This window comes from Paramormyrops kingsleyae, chromosome 6, assembly GCF_048594095.1.
Source record: "Paramormyrops kingsleyae isolate MSU_618 chromosome 6, PKINGS_0.4, whole genome shotgun sequence".
NCBI classification, from domain to species: Eukaryota; Metazoa; Chordata; class Actinopteri; order Osteoglossiformes; family Mormyridae; genus Paramormyrops; species Paramormyrops kingsleyae.
This window is the reverse complement of record NC_132802.1, coordinates 28,261,720-28,279,595: the sequence shown is the minus strand read 5'-3', so window position 1 is coordinate 28,279,595 and position 17,876 is coordinate 28,261,720. Positions and strand designations below refer to the sequence as shown.

General features: G+C 40.1%; 1 long non-coding RNA gene across 1 annotated transcript; it reads right to left on the bottom strand.

The window, feature by feature from the left end:
- Positions 1–394: 394 nt before the first annotated feature.
- Positions 395–6,543, bottom strand: LOC140591746 (uncharacterized). The gene is made up of 3 exons (XR_011992059.1): positions 6,396–6,543; positions 3,470–3,591; positions 395–701 (listed from the first exon to the last, which is right to left on the bottom strand). It is a non-coding gene; the product is annotated as an uncharacterized lncRNA (long non-coding RNA).
- Between the last annotated feature and the right edge of the window lie 11,333 nt (positions 6,544–17,876).

The window sequence follows — 17,876 nt, the reverse complement described above, 5'->3', positions numbered from 1 at the left end:
CCGCATCTCCCGTCCTGCCGGCCCTGTCCGAGGCCGCATCTCCCGTCCTGCCCGCGGCCCTGCTTGAGGCCGCCTCTCCCGTCATGCCCGCGGCCGCCGCTCTGACTGCGGCACCACCTGCAGATCCGGCTGCCGCTCAGCCTAAATTTAATTTTTATACATTTATTATTTTATCATTTATTAATATTTATACAGTCATTATTTTTTCTTCTTATTATTATTATTATGCATAAAATCCTACCAGTTGTCACTGGAAGGGCCTTAATAGATCCTGGAGATGTGTTGTTGCCTGAAAAATGAAGAACAAACATCATGTTTACATGTGTAAAGCAGTCATACACAGGTAAATTCAGTAATCTGAGTGTGTAATAATAATAATAATAATTACCACAAAGAATTTTGGCAACTAAGCATGTCTGAAGTTCAACGTTTAATTTCCTCAATTCCTTCCCTTCAGCAATTGCCTCTTGATATTTCCGAGACAGCAATTTGTACCTCTTTTCAAGTTCATCAAATTTCGATTTTTGAATTAGTTCATCCTCACTCTCACTTGATATTTCATCATCTACAATGAGTTTTTCCCTTTTTGTTGTAGAATGAGGAGGACATAGTGGTTGTTTCCTTTTCAAGGCTTGTCTCTTTTTTAAAATGTCCATCAGAAATGTCTGCCTTCCTTCCTCAATGCTTGTCTTCTGTGCTGTCTGAAAATGCAAGTTAAAATGAAATATCTTAAAAAATATTTTTTTTTATGAAGTTAATTACATTTACATTTACAGCATTTGGCAGACGCCCTTAGCCAGAGCGACTTACATAAGTGCTTTAAGACTCTACAATGAATTTTTCCCGATACTAGCTCAGTAAAAACCAAGGCTATGAATACCATCGATCTAATACTGTTGGAAAAGTGCCTTTTTTTTTTTTTTTTTTTTAGTAATGCAAGTATAATGCCAGAAGTGCTAATTCAGGTATTTCTGGAAAAGGTGTGTTTTAAGTCGTCTTTTGAAGACATTCAGTGACTCAGCTGTTCGGACATCTAGGGGGAGTTCATTCCACCAACTTGGTGCCAGAACAGAGAAGAGTCGGGAGGTGTCTTCCTTGTGCCTTGAGGGGTGGTGGGACCAGTCGAGCAGTGCTGGAGGATCGGAGAGATCGTGGTGCAGTGCGGGGTGTGATGAGGTCTTTTAGGTAGGATGGAGCCAGATCATTTTTGGCTTTGTATGCGAGCATCAGTGTTTTGAATCTGATGCGGGCAGCCACAGGAAGCCAGTGTAGGGAGCGCAGCAAAGGAGTGGTGTGGGTGAACTTGGGAAGGTTGAAAACAAGTCGAGCAGCTGCATTCTGAATCAGTTGGAGGGGACGAATGACGCTCAGTGGTAAACCCGCTAGGAGCGAGTTGCAGTAGTCAAGGCGGGAGATGACGAGGGACTGAATGAGTATCTGGGTAGCCTGTGTGGAAAGAAATGGATGTATCCTTCTGATATTAAACAGGAGAAACCGACAAGAGCGGGAAACGTTGGCGATATGAGAGGAAAAGGATAGACGATTGTCCATGGTAACCCCAAGGTTGCGAGCAGAAACCGAAGGACGGATCAGGGAGTTGTCGAGGGAGATCGCAAGGTCCAGGAGGGGGGATGAGTCAGCAGGGATGTACAGCAGTTCCGTTTTACTAGGGTTGAGTTTCAGTTGGTGAGCGGTCATCCAAGATGAGATATCAGCTAGACATGCAGATATCTTAGTGGAGACATGAGTGTCTGAAGGAGGGAACGAGAGGATGAGTTGAGTGTCATCTGCATAGCAGTGGTATGAGAAGCCATGAGAGGATATGACCTCACCAAGAGATTTGGTATAGAGGGAGAACAGGAGTGGGCCAAGAACTGAGCCCTGAGGGACGCCAGTGAAGAGACTACGTGGGGTAGATGTGAGTCCTTTCCATGTCACTCTGTATGATCGACCTTCGAGGTAGGATGCAAGCCATTGCCAAGCCAAACCACCAATGCCAAGACTCCTAAGGATGGATAGGAGAGTCTTGTGGTTAACCGTGTCAAATGCTGCTGATAGGTCAAGAAGGATGAGGACAGATGACAGCTTAGCTGACCTAGCAGCATGCAGCTTCTCAGTTACTGCTAAGAGGGCAGTCTCTGTGGAGTGAGCTGCTTTGAAGCCAGACTGATTAGGATCCTGGAGGTTGTTCTGAGAGAGGTAAAGAGAGAGCTGGTTGTAGACTGTGCGTTCGAGGATTTTTGAAAGGAAGGAAAGAAGAGATACTGGTCGGTAGTTGCAAGTGTCCGAGGGATTTAGAGTGGGTTTTTTCAAGATGGGAATGACCCTGGCTATTTTGAATGCTGTTGGTACATGACCGGAAGTTATGGAGCCATTAATGATAGTGGTGATGAAGGGGAGAAGGTCCAGAGAGATTGTCTGGAGCAATGTGGAAGGGATTGGATCCAGTGGGCAGGTGGTAGGGTTGGAAGATGAGATGACTTTCATGATCTCATCAACTGTAAGACTGGTAAACTGGGTCAGTAAGGGGGAAGGGAAATCCTGGGTGTGTAGTGTAGTGGATGGGGAGGGAGAGAATGTCTGGCAGATTTCGCCAATCCTTTCGTAAAAGAAGGTGGCAAAGTCTTCAGCAGTCAAGCAGGATGGAGCAGGAGGAGTTGGAGGGTTGAGTAGTGATGAAAAGATATTATGGAGTTTACGGGGATCATGTGAGGATAGCTCAAGTTTTTCCTTATAAAAGGCAGTTTTAGCTGCAGTCACATCCGAAGAGAATTTGGATAGAAGAGTACGGTAGGAAGACAGATCTGCATCAAGTTTAGATTTCTTCCATGTCCTCTCTGCTACCCGCAATTCCCTTCGGTTGCTGCGCAATGCAGCTGAAAGCCAAGGAGCAGGGCGATTTTTCTTGGGGTTAAGAGACAGTGGGCAGAGGTGATCAATGGATGAGGAAAGTGAGGAGAGAAGAGTATCAGTTGCAGGTTCCAGTGCAAGGGAGGAAAAGGAGTTAAGGTCAGGAAGATAGGACAGGGTGCAGGAAGCAACAGATGAAGGGGAGACAGAGTGGAGGTTTGGTCTAGTGGGTGAGAAATGTTGAAAGCCAGGATTGGGTAAGACAGGAAGGGTGATGGTAAAGGATACTAAGTGGTGATCAGAAATGTGAAGAGGAGTAATGGTGATGTCGGTGGCTGGAGAGGGGCGGCTGAAAACCAGGTCAAGAACATTACCTCCTCACCTTCAATATAACTCAGTTAGCCCCACCCCTAATTTACACCTTCAGCGAGACCGAAACTACACTTGATTGGCTACCTGAAACTACTGATTAACAGAAACTAGCAGACACTACAATAGTTTCAACTGAGTCCAAGACAGAAAGTAAACAAAGACAGAGTCCTACCTTACTAGCAGAGAAGAAATCCAAATCAGAGCTTGAAGCATGTTTTCATGTTTGAAGCCTTTTCATGTTACGTACAGCATTATCTTTTGCTTCCTTCCTTTCTGAAGTATTGTTTTCTGGTGGAATTTTATCAAGCAGCTTTGGCACTCGAATTCTTTTGCCAGTTGCCAGAAATTGTTCAATTTCTTCACAAGTTTCTGGAAAAATACATAAACAAACAAATAAACAAGATGATTATGTGAATAAGTGTTGTGAGTAAATGTTTCTTTACAGTCTAAAACTGTTATATTACTCAAGTATATTTTATTATACTTGATTCATAACCCTTAAAATTCCCTTTAATTTAACTCTTTCATTGTCGCCGCCTAGTGGTTCGGACGCATACGTCCAAATTTTCAATAACAAAAAAAAATGACGTTCAATAAAAGAAACAAATGTATCAAATCAACCAAAAACGGCTTGTTACACTACAAAAAACCTTTCAGATAATATCTGTAGAAAGTTGCGCAATTTTTGTGCCATGGTTTTTTTGTAACAAGTAAAAATAAAATGACCATGGTAGCCATCTTTAAACGGGTCGAGTGTCGGGAAGTAAAATATAAGTGTTAATAAAATGAAAACTAAGCACTTCAAACTATTTCTTTCACGGCCAATACTTCATAAACCGTCACAGTATTAAGACAAAACACGCATTTTTCCATAAATATGACTGTAATGCTCTCAAATAGCTTGCTCACTCATCGCGGAAAAATGTCAGTCGGCATTCTGTACATTCGTGCAATGTTTTTTATCTTCGGAGTTTTAGAAGAAAACCAATGAATAAAATGACAAAGTTACCCTCGTTTGAAAGCTTGATCTTATGTACATAAATCAATCACTGTAATCCTTCATTGTCAAGTATTTTTTCAGATATATGCTCTGCTTCCCTGCTAGCACATTATTTTTTACGCACTGAACCTTTGCCCATGGTTATGTTTCACCATAATAAACTTTTTACATGAACATCAAATTACAGTGTCATTTGCTTCATCCAATAGAGGTGTGTCTAAGGTTTGCAAAATGGTATGGGATGTGCTGATTGGGCATTGTTTTTCGCGCTGGGGACATGAATGCGCAACTTATTATCTGCAGGTGCGTTATTTGTGGGAGTGTCTCGATTACGCATTGCGCACGTAGTCTCCGTGAGTTTACCCAGTTATTTTCGGACAACAACTTTTTTGACTGAAGAAAAATGGCTCGGATGACTTTCACTGTTGAGAAAGCACAGAAGATGATTTTGAAGAGTGGTTCGGGGGAAGAAAGTGTCGCTTTTATCCATTGATTCGATGGAGGAGGACGCTTTTTTGCGCGGAGAGGATGCAACGCTCGACATAAGTACATTTATTTACAGTTTACTCTTTTATTCTATAGATTTTTATAATTCCGTGATTCAGTAAATTACAATTAACATTTGCTTTGGTAACACTTGTATTGTGGTACATTGGGAAAAGTTCCGCATCGCCTTTGTCAAGCTTTGAAGTGTGCAAAGTAATGCAGCGCTTTTGGCTTTCACTTGGGCAAAGTTACGCGGGGCTTTGTTTGGGCAAAGTTATGCGGGGCACTTGTCGGCCTTGTTTGAGCAAAGTTATGTACAGTACTTGTCGGCTTTGTTTGGGCAACATTATGTACGGTACTTGTCGGCTTTGTTTGGGCAAAGTTATGCGGGGCACTTGTCGGCTTTGTTTGGGCAAAGTTATGCGGGGCACTTGTCGGGCTTTGTTTGGGCACAGTTATGCAGGGTTAGGGTTAGAAACAAAATGTTTCTTATGACCCATAAGTGGTAATGCATTTAGAAAGAAAGACGCTATCCCAAAACACTGCTAGTTACACTGCGGCCATTTTGGATAGGTTTTGGATAGGTTTGGCACAAGTCGTGTGAATAAAATATAGATTTTCCTACAAATGTGTGGTGATTTTGTGTGACAAAATGTTACTTATGACCCATAAGTGGTAATGCATTTAGAAAGAAAGACGCTACCCCAAAAAACACTGCTAGTTACACTGTGGCCAGTTTGGATAGGTTTTGGATAGGTTTTGGATAAGTTTGGCACAAGTCGTGTGAATAAAATATAGATTTTCCTACAAATGTGTGGTGATGATGTGTGACAAATTGTTACTTATGACCTATAAGTGGTAATGCATTTAGAAAGAAAGTTGCTACCCCAAAAAACACTGCTAGTTACACTATTGCCATTTTGGATAAGTTTCAGATTAGTTTAGGTTAGGTTTTGGATAGGAAAGGCTCCCAGTTGCACCATTTGCTCTTTCCTCCGTAAAACCTGTTGGGCTGCATCAAATGATATGAAATTGGGCACACATGTAGAAAACAAGTTTGGGAACCAGATTTTTAAAATTGGACCTATTCCATCATGTAGTTTTTGAAATATTTACAAAAATCCATGACACAAAGACAGGTTTTTGTATTTTTCCAGCTGTTTTTGTTATATTCGCATGTCCATAAATTATACACAGGTTATTCATTTCGTTATTGAACTTCCTACAATCAATTGTAAAGGGGTCAACTTTGATTTTAGGTATCAGGCATGTGTCTGTGACTTTTATATCTGAAGTTATAAGGTAATTATTCCAAAGAGGGAAGAAATGCCCCCCCCCATGCAAGGGGCCCCTGGTGCCCTCCATAGAGTTAAAATGACTTTAATGTTAACTGTAAGATGAAGCAAATGTTTTTACCTGTATTAAATTGACAGGAAAAATCTGAAAATCTAAAAATCCACACCTAATTGAACTGGTTTAATTTCAAAACCCATGAATAATTGAGGTTACATTAAAATGTAGAAAGAGCTAGGAGTACCACGTTTTGTGACTATTAGCAACAACAAACTTAGCCTGATTAGCTGCGCATTTTCATGGTCCACAAACGTCCTAACTGTTTGCTAACCTAGTCTTCTACACATTTCATAGACAAATATTGCAATTTAAGATGCTTAAATTAATACTTTACCTTTCATGAATAAAATTTGTCCTGACGTGAACCGTCCTTTTTGCAGAATCCAGTAGGTCTGCGTCGATGAGAAATCCGTCGTATTTTTAGGATCAAAGTGTTTAATGTCTTTAACATTAACGGAGTCTTTAACACGGTCGTCTAAAAAATAAACATATGCGAACATTTTGTAACTTAAACACACTGTTCGTAGATTTTAAGCACGACCCTGAGCTTTCTCCGTATGTGACGGAATCCGATTTGAGAAGCCGCCAAAAACCGTTGCAAACTTACCTGCGCGTGACACTTTCATATGTCTCGAGCTGCTGTCGCCCCAGCAACAGGTGTTCCCGGCGCACATTCAATAACCCAGTAAATTAATGTAAGTGATAAAAATCTACAAAGCTCTTATATTTTATCAAAATTTCCCCAATATTCGTTAAAAAATACCTTTTTTCTTATACTTTTTTTGGCCGGTTGACAGATTTGACTCGGTGAAGTTGACAGCTTTGAATACGCTACGCACGTACACGGCCCTTCAAAGGGTGTAATGGTAAGAAAATTAAGAAAACTGTTTTGACAGTATTACCAAAAAATTGGCTGCATGATATACAATTTCTATTTGATATAACTATATTTTAACTTAACAAAAATGGGACAATTCATCCCAATTGTCCATTAAAAGTTCATAAAAAATGGGACACTCACACACACAGACACTCACAACCTAATTTTGATTCCCCCCCCCCTATAAGCAGATACTAGAGAGGTCAAGAAAGTATAGGATTCTTTCTGATTCAAAAAATTCATAGTGGTGAGTTGAGAAAAAAAAATCTGCTAGTTTAAATATTTGCAAACATAAAATTTGTTTACTTTTTGTTTATTATTATTAAGAAGGGGCTGAGGCAGGGGTGGGGTGGTTGATGGTTATTGATTGGCATGTTAGAGTGAGAGAGATAGAGAGAGAGAGAATAATTTATTTTTCTAATTTATGTCTCAGATTAGATTCTATATTTTTTGTCTTTGAGAACAGAGAGATGTTAAAGAAGAGTAGACAGTGAAGAGATGACTACAAGATGAAGAGGTATAAGCAGTACCTGGAGCCAGATAATACTTATCTGTTGCCAAGGACTACAAGATTCAGATCCTACACATGCAGTTCCAACAGCGACGCACCTGGTCCATCAAGAAGTCACGTTTTTGAGAATCAGAATCCTGAACTAGAGAAAAGAAACTATATATGGCACTGAAGGACGAAGTGAAGATGGAAGTGAGACAAATGATGTATGTGCAGTTGAGACAGAGGAACAAAAGAGAGTAAATTGTGCTTTAGGGCATTATGAAAGTGAGACATATCAAATAAGTGATGAAGAAAGAATGGAATTAGAAGAAGGAAACTGTGTTGATGGTGAAAGTGAAACAGCAAGTGATGGAGTCAGTGAAGCAGGTGAAAGTGATGAAGACAGTGATGTTGAGGAACATCATGATGAAGATGAACCTGACACCAGTCCAAAATTTGCAGAAAACCTAAATGTCCCAATATGCAGGTTTCTCTCGATCACTAAGGCTGAACTACTCCTGATACTCATAACATTTACACTGAAACACAATTTAGCCTTTGCTGCACTGCTTGACCTGTTGAAATTGATTAATTTCATTTTCTCTTCAACTGTACTACCGGCCTCTAAACACATGCTCAGTAAGGTATTTGCACACTTTAGCCAGAGAACAGAGCTTCATTTTCTCTGTACATTCTGTCAGTCATATCTTGCAAGTCAGACAGAAGATAATCAGAGGAAACACTATGTGTGTTCAAACTGCAACAAGACAAACATTACCCAAGATCTGAAAAGCCAAAGCTACTTTGTAACCTTACCAGTCGATTTACAAGTTAGATCACTCCTTGAAAATGACAACTTTAGAGATTCACGCAACATTCGATTTTCAAAAGCAACATCAGAAAATGTCCTTTATTTATGATGGTGATATGTACAAGGAGCTCTCACATCCGGGTGGAATTTTGCACAATAAAAATAACCTTTCGTATGTGTTCAATTCAGATGGAAGTCCCTTATATAAAGCCTCCGGTACATCAGTCTGGCCAATACAGCTAGCTATAAATGAAATTCCCCCTGCAGAACGTAGGAAAAACATGATACTTGCTGGTCTGTGGCATGGGAAAGGAGAACCCCGGATGGATATTTTTATTCAGATTTGTAGAGCAAGCAAAAAAACTCATCACAGATGGGGTGATGTGGTGGAACAAGATCACAAATTCGTGGATAAAAACTAAACTCGTAGGGTTATGTTGTTGTGTGGACTCCGTTGCTTGACCCCTGTTGCAAAACATCACCCAGTTTAATGGGTACCATGGCTGTGGGTTTTGTTATCATCCAGGGCAATACATCAGTATGGTGTATTGATACAATCAGGTATCCTGTTAGTGAGGAGCAGCATGCTGACAGAAATGAAGTAGAAATGATTCGAGACATGGAAGAGGCAGTTAGAGGAGGACAGTCTATTAGAGGGGTCAAGGGCCTATCACCATTGGTCGATTTGCCATATTTTGATGTTGTTTATGGATTTGTGCCCGATTACATGCATTGTGTTTTACTTGGTGTGACAAAGCAGCTGTCAAAATTGTGGCTAGAGGAATCGGGTACTGAATTCTACATTGGCTCCCCGGACAATCAACGTGTTGTAAATACACGATTGTCCAAAATAAAACCTCCTCAGTACATTCGCAGACTTCCCAGGGATCTCAGTGAAAGAAAGTTCTGGAAAGCTGCTGAGTGGAGATCTTGGCTCCTCTTTTATGCATTGCCTTGCCTCAAAGATATTCTCCCATCAAAGTATCTTTGCCACTTTGCACTATTAGCGCGCGCTGTCTACCTGCTTCTGGGTGACAGCATTTCAAGAGATGACATCAATGCTGCCGATCTACTACTCCTTGAGTTTGTGTTTCGTTTCCAGATGTTGTATGGAGAAAAGTCTATGACATTTAATGTCCACTTGCTACATCACTTGTCAGTGAGCGTGAAAAACTGGGGACCTCTTTGGGCACATTCAGCCTTTAACTTTGAAAATGGCAATGGACAGCTTGTAAAGCTTGTTAAAAATGCCAGGGGAGCACCACTTCAAATTGTCAAAAAGTTCATTATGAGTAAAACTCTTCCGATGTTGGCCAGCCCAGACACAATCAGTGAGAGCACACTGAAGTTCTGTAGAGATGTGGCTGAAACGGACAGACTTAAGCATTCACACACAGTAGGTGATGTCTGCTTACTTGGCTCTGCTGTAGTTTTGTCACTCAGTCTTGAGGAGGAAGTTGCTGTGAGACAGATTATTCAAAATATGCCTGTCGGTATGGAGTGCAACATTTACTGCAGGCTAATTGTGAATTCTGAGGTCATTCACTCCACAGATTACCTAAGACCAGTCAGGTCAAATGACACTGTAGTGATTTTGAAGGATGGAACGTTTGGCATTGTCTACAAGATCTTAACTCTGTGCATTCATGAGTCAGAGAGCTGCATTGTGCTGTTAAAGGAAATCTGCCCTGTTGATGTGCCCCTTTTGCAAAATGGGAGATCAAGGATTTTTCTTCCCCACATTTTAGTATGCTCTCCTCATTTAGGTCAATTGCGGGCAGTTCCTCCAACCGAAATAGTGAACAAATGCTTGCACATTAACTTCACTAATGAAAACTACATCAGTGTGTTTCCAAACACTGTTGAAAGGGACATTTAACTGAATATACATAAGTGATGCTCTATAACAGCACTGAAAAATTACTGCTAAATTGCTGTAAAATGTTAGCTTACACATGTAACATTTTATCACTCATGATCATTTTGTATATTTTGTAATTATATACTTACAGTATTTAACTCACATTTACTATATTTACTCTATAAATTGCTCTGTATTTATTTATTTATCCAACCAATGTATCATTTTAAATATTTGTTGAGTATAATACTGTACACAGTGAGCATATGGTCTCTGTGGACCTCCGTCTTGTTTAAAATGATAAAATCTGATTAAATGATAGAATTTGAATAATCCTGCTTAAGATACCTACATTAAATTCTGCTACTTATCTTTCAGTTATTTGTGCGAGTCAAGCTGTCTTTCTGTCTGTGCCAGGTTACATTTTTGTTCCCTTAAAAGAGATTTAAACTGCTGTTTTAGGCCATTCCATTTGTGTTAAAGATGACCATACAATATGTTTTGAGAGAGGTACTATTTTTGCAGGCAGTACTGATGTGATATCCCATAAAACATTTATGACAATTATAACATTGGGGGAATCAACTTATGGCATTCAGCATAGGAATTTCTCCTCAAGCAACTAAACAAATATACTATAATTCAGGCCATTCATTCAAAGCAAACCAGAAAAGGCTCCAACATGTCTCTTTGTTTTTCGACGATCCCTATTGAGCTCTGCAATGGATTTTTGTGTAGCATATTTAAGTAAATATATTATAAACTTATATAATACTTGTTTTCGATTCAACATACTATAAATGTTGTTACTGGGTCGATGTGTATCAACTGAACAAGGCAGTTTTAGATCTTGATCAATTTCGTCTGGTGAAGGAGGTGCATTTTAAGTACAAGAAATATTAAATGCATGGATTAATATACCTAATATATTTCAGCAATCCTTAAGGTCTGTTCACACCAAGCATGATAACTATAAAAATGGTGATAAAGACAGTTCTAAAAAAGGCACAGAGAAGCAATTTAGCAAGCTATTTTTTTAGCTGATAAACAACAACAAAAAAACATAGCCACCCAATCAGATCCTATTATAAGAAGCTTGAGATTTAAAGCACCAGACAAGCATGCAGTTAGAATAAACTAGATCATCCACAAGTGTAGATGTTAATATAGTTATCTTTATCATTATTGTGCCTTCAAAAAAAGTGTATGCCAATGGTAACAGTTACAAAATATTAAAAAGCACTTTCAAAAAGTTTGCATGCCTGAGACTAAAGAACTAAAGAAGCATGATATATATATAACAAACAGTGGTGAAAAATCTTGTTTCAAACTATCAAAACAAATCAGCACAACTAAACTGGTCCACCAGGCTCAGCCAGTCCCCACCAGCTCTGCCAAGCTGGTCCACCAGCTCAGCCAGGTCCCCACCAGCTCGGCCAAGCTGGTCCACCAGGCTCAGCCAGTCCCCACCAGCTCTGCCAAGCTGGTCCACCAGCTCAGCCAGGTCCCCACCAGCTCGGCCAAGCTGGTCCACCAGCTCAGCCAGGTCCCCACCAGCTCGGCCAAGCTGGTCCACCAGGCTCAGCCAGTCCCCACCAGCTCGGCCAAGCTGGTCCACCAGCTACAACCAGCTTTGACCAGCTTAAACCAGCTTGAACCAGCTACCATCTTAAGCTGGTATTAGCTGGATTTTCCAGTAGGGATGAGCACCACTAACACAAACTAGATTCTTATTTCATTTTTTAATAGGGGGTGCAAATTTTCTGTGAATTGATCTGATATGTTTAAACCATGTCCAGGCACACGGAACTATAAAGGCAGCTATATATGCAACCTTGAGATTCTACTATTATTCCTTTTATTGTTTGCATGTGTACGGAGTTTAATAAAGATCTTAATAAAGATCAAGGCATACAATGGAAAAAAAAATTCAATACTAAACAGAAATCACTAAAACAGAACTGAAGGGAAATATTTTCATAAAAGAGGGTATTATCCAAAGAAGCAACGTATCTCACAGGAAATAAAACAGTTGTTATTGCTGATTACCAGATTTTTCCACTGTTAATTTCCTCAGTCTATTGTATGTCCATCTTGCTGCCCAGATGCTGCGCGTGAATGATTACAGCATGCAGATTGGGAAGAAAAGCCCAACCTGTGGGTGTTCATTAAGCATATATAAACCTCTTATGTCTAAAGACTCACAAAATGAAACAACAGCTTTGTATCTAATTAAACCACAGCAGACATGTTGTGTTAAATAACTAATAAATCTGCAGAGAAATCGCAAGCCGTGTCAGAAAGACAAAAAGTAATTTTCGAAACTAGACCATAAATTGTAAACCTTGAACATATATACCACAATATAAAGCACAGCACAGGAGAAAAACACCCTTTTCTAAATAACACTCCACAAAGGCCTTTGAATGGCTTGTAAGTCTAATTTCTATCTAATTTTAACACATTTTGAGATTAGGAGTAAGTATAAAGATCACAATAACTTCTCAAGGAATCTAATACAGTAGGATATGGAAGGAATCTAGGAATCAAAGCGTTATGTACATCTGAATCTGATCCTCGGAGACTTGCAGTCAGGGCGGGTGATGGAACGGTCCTTATGGATGGTACTGCAGTTGTGACCCACTGGGCCGGCTACTTAGAGCAGTTGTTTAAAGCTGATCCTTCGGCTAGGATGTTGGACACCTCTGGGTCCACGGTTCTTGAAGTTGATCCTCCAATCGGCTATGAACCACCCAATCTCATTGACATTGCACAGGTGGTGAAGCAGCTGGAGTTAGGGAAGGCCGCAGTGATCTGTGGTATCTGGGGTGAACTTCTCCAGGCTGGTGGTAAGGCTGTCCTTCTGGCATTGTGGGCAATCTTTGCTTCCATTTGGGAGTCAGGCGTCATCCCAACTGACTGGAAAACGGGACTTGTAGTCCCTGTCTGGAAAGGGAAGGGTGATCGCCTGGATCGCAGCAACTACAGGGGGATAACACTGCTTTCAGTGCCGGGTAAGGTCCTGGTTAGGGTCATTCTTAACAAGACCCGTGATCACTTACTTGTCTGTCAGCAACCGGAGCAGTCTGGTTTTACGCATAAGTTGTCTACCATCGACCACATCCTGGCACTTAGAGTTCTCATGAAGCGCAAGTACGAATATTGGCAGAAGTTCTTTGTAGCCTTTGTCGATTTTCGTAAAGTGTTTGACTCTGTCAAGTTGCTCTGTGGGACATCCTGAGATCCTGATGCTCACAACACTTGTGCAATGTCTTGCTGTATGGCTGTGAGACATGGATGCTATCCAGTGACCTTAGACGAAGACTGGACTCCTTTGGTATTGTGTCTCTTCGGAGTATCCTTGGGTACCACTGGTTTGACTTTGTGTCGAATGAGCGGTTGCTAGAGGAGTCCGGAATGAGGCACATTACCTGCATGGTGAGGGAGCATCAGTTACGGCACTACGGCCATGTGGCGCGTTTCCCTGGGGGTGATCTGGCTCGCAGGATCCTCAATGCTGAGGACCCAAGCGGCTGGACCAGGCCAAGGGGACGCCCACGTAACACCTGGCTGCAGCAGATGGATGGCCATTACCAGAGGGTGGGACTGGAGCGTGTGTCTGCCTGGGGGGTCGCTGGCTGGGATCCCGAGGAGTTTCACCGTGTGGTGGGTGCGGCAACGTGCTGCATCAGCACATGCTCCCCAACCTGACCTGACCTGACCTGACGTGTTACATATGTGTTCATAGTCATAAATCTTCTCTCTACTTAATAAAGCAAGCATTATTTACATTATTAATAAAAATAAGATCAGAGTGCAGTCATTATACAGTAAATGTATTTAGTATAACATTTTGTCTAAATTCTCCCTAATGTTATCTCCTCAGTCACTGAACAGTTGTAGCAGATAACAGTCTGTTAATTACTAGTAATTACATGGCACCTTCCAGGTTACTTACATAGATATCAAATCCCCACTGGCAGAATTGCAAAGTTACATCTCTCCTAATCACGATAAAAAATACCCTTAAAGATGTTACTTACTTAATTTATTCTGCCTCAAGGTTTGGCATATCTATTAACCAGTTCATTAGTGCTAATGAATTTGAACCTTAATGCACAGACGTTAATTTTCCTCTGTTGGGAGCTAAAAATAACAGAACGATAATTACTGCTGCAACTGAAGCTCAATATACTGTTAAAACTGCCACCATAGTTTGTTTCATTAAATAATTTGTACATGGAAAGGATTTCTTTCACAGAACAAAATATTTTCCACTATCCTGACCATGGCCCTCAAACAATTGCTTTTGTTGAGTTTGCTTTCATAGTCATTATTGACATTTTCGAATGGGAATGTTATGCTACTTTCATGCTTTAATTCTTTGTACACATTTCTCTTTGCTGATGTATAAAGTTGAAGGTAGGGATAATATTTTATGTTCAGGCTACACCATTCAGTTATAAGTGATCTTTTAAATGAAAGGCATAGAGGCCACAATTAGCTGTCTGTTGTTTGGCCTGCTTTTTTCATCTCAGCAGCATCTTACCTGTGATTAATGCATAGCGCAGCACAACAAATAATCATCTGTTTGAGTTGTATGCAATTTTTGTCATATAAAGCTGGAATTCAATACTTCTATTATTATAGTTACATTACAAAAATTCTTGTAACATATAGGATAAAATGAATTTTCTAAAATGTATTATATTGACATTTGCAATGTATTAAGTTGTTATAGTTATAATAACATTTTATTGATCTTGTTTAATATAATGTTATATACATTAGCTTTACTTCATTACCTAACCTAACCCTCAAATTTAATTTTAAACATTAATATATCCATCCATCAATCCATCCATCTATCCATTTTCTTTAACCACTGATCCTATTCTGGGTACTGGAGGTTATGGGTGCAAGGCAGGGAACAACCCAGGATGGGCTGCCAACCCATCACAGGGCACAACATGAAGATATAGTGTATGAAGCTTATTCTTTGAAAGCAGAGGATGTGTTAGTGCCTTGAGCAGTGTTTCCCAATCTGGTCCTTGGGACCCCCTGATAGTCCACGTTTTTGCTCCCTCCCAGCTTCCTACCAGACAGTCTACATTTTTGCTCCCTCTCAGCTCCCAGTAGGGAGCAAAAACGTGGACGGTCTGGGGGTTGGGTAACACTGGCATAAAGAGACTGATGAATAAATATGACTGGGGGGTAAAACTGGACCATCATACAAGCGGATTCTTAACTCACCGAGAAATGATAAACAGTTTTCTTGAAATGATACTACTGAGCTCAGTTGGGATACTTGGTGGGGACACAGAGTCACGTGAACATGGAGAGTGGCCTCTACTAACCTGTGACTCATTATATTAACAGCAGAATGTCTGCTGTTAGAAAACAATAAGACGAGTGTTCTAGCCTTTGTGGCTATATGAATGACTCATGTAAGGTAGAGAGCTAAGCAGTGTTACATACTGTTTGGGCCACCTGCCCAAGCTTATGACACTGGTAGGATCATCCCATTTCATAAACCAATCTGCAGGTCCTGTGGGTCTGTTTGCTGTCCAGAGGATCCAGGTTTTCCACAAATGTTGGCAGGGCAGTGCAGTGGGGGGAAGTAGTGAGATTTTTTTTTTATGCACATTTCTACATTGGTGGAGTAAAACATCCCCCCCCCCCCGAGTCAAAGGGACAAGATATGTGTAACAATGAGCAGATGGTTACGAAGAGCTGCTGTATCATTTGGGTGATCATGTTTTTATGTGGTCAGAAAGCAAAGAGCGGCATTGGCCAGGACATGGTCTGTTTTCTTCACCTGGCAGACTGGCACTTCCAGGGGGGTGGGACACAACACAGGTGGTGCTGCCATGGATACCTGCAGTGTGAGATTTACTATACGAGAAGGTTTTATGACAACAGGACAAAGATGCTATTCAAGATGACTTACACAAGTTCTTTGAAAAATTTAGAGCAAAATGATTCTTTAAGCACCCTTTAATGTAGTATTTCAATAATTATTGCATTTTGCTTTTAAGATGTGACATTTTCACTTAAGTTATAATTCTTAGCAATTGGTGGATAAAAATGGCTTTATTTGAATGGTCTCCTCTTTCACTTACCATTCCTTATATAGGAAAATCTATGCAGTTCACTATATAGGGAATTTGTAAGTGAAATATAATTATGGTTTTGGACACTGCATTTCAAGAAGCTCTGTGTTGGTATCCTAGCAACATTTGACAGCTGACATTTGAGATAAGCAAAAAATAGTGACAATATAAATGGGATGATATGGTGAATATGGATGCTTAAGCCTGTATTTTATTTCAAATAATTATTTGAAATTATTTTATTTTTATTTCATAGTTATTAAATTATTATTTCAAATTTGCAGAGATTTCTAGTGTCATAAGTGACTCTTATACTTCTATATACAAAATATATGCAGAAATATAAATTTGTATAGAAAGTTGCCCCTTTGGTCCATCAGTTGACAAGAAGGGTCACTTGTACATTGCATTATGGTATACGGGGAGTATTATCATGTACATTGCATTATGGTATACGGGGAGTATTATCATGTACACTGTCTATTTTGCAGAGTGAGTATTTTATTACTACATTGTACAGTAATTATTTGCTGTATTATATAGTTTTGCTGTAGAGAATTGCAGATTCACTATATAATGCACTATTTAGAGAAAAGGGAACAATTTCAAAAACAGCCAAAAACCCTGAAGTTGAAATTTTTACTACTCCTATCCCTGTATGCTTGGTTTGACTATATTACTTAGCAATGTTTCATTTGTTTATTTAGACTTATGCTGAATTTATAGGTATTTCTAATGATATATAAGTCACCTACTTATCTAATAACATCAATGTTAAGTTGGGTAGGCTGTGGATTTTTCAGAGAGGGAGATGAAGAGGCATTTACCTCCAGGTAATTGTATACATTTCATGGTATGCAGTGGTATGGTGGCACAGTGGTTGGCACTGTTGCCTCACACCTCTCACATCAGGCTACGGGTCCCCACCATGGCTCCATGTGTGGAGGTTGCCTGTTCTCCTCGTGTCATCATGGAGTTTCCTCCTCCCCAGTACTGAATTCTGGAACTTCCGCACTGGTGGTTTTAGCTTGTTGAATGTATGAGGTCTATTGTATTCCCTGCAGTAACACTTTGTGATAGCACAGACAAAGGGCAGTTTCAGTCACTTGACCCTATCAGCACAAAAGTTTTTTAAAGTATTTGACAGATCTTTTTCAAACTTTGCAGGCACATTCTCTGGGGAACAAACTGGAACTGATTACATTGTTAGTCAGATCGCCCCCAAACTGAAACAGCATTGCATACTGATAGCAAAGAAAAGGGAAGTTTTGACACTTGATCCTGTTTGAGTGATAAAATAAAACGTATTTGAAGTTTTTTTTTTTTTCAAACTTTGTAGACACATTGCTGTGAGTAACTGGATAGATTTTTTGAAAAAAATGTGCACCAAAACTGAAGCAAAGGGAAGGGTGAAAGCAGATAGCATAACTCTGCAAGTCAAAGGGCATCTGATGCATCTTTTAACTGCTGCAAAAAACATTACCGTATATGGAAAATCTACACCTGATTTCATTTTGAGACAATTGCTCGAAAGAATGAAGCAGTAGTGCTATGTGGTAGCGTATGATGAGTTATTTAGCATTTCCTGTTGTATAACCTAACCAGTTATCTTAGAATGTCTGCATAGTTACTGTATGTGTCTTTTCCTTGTGCAATA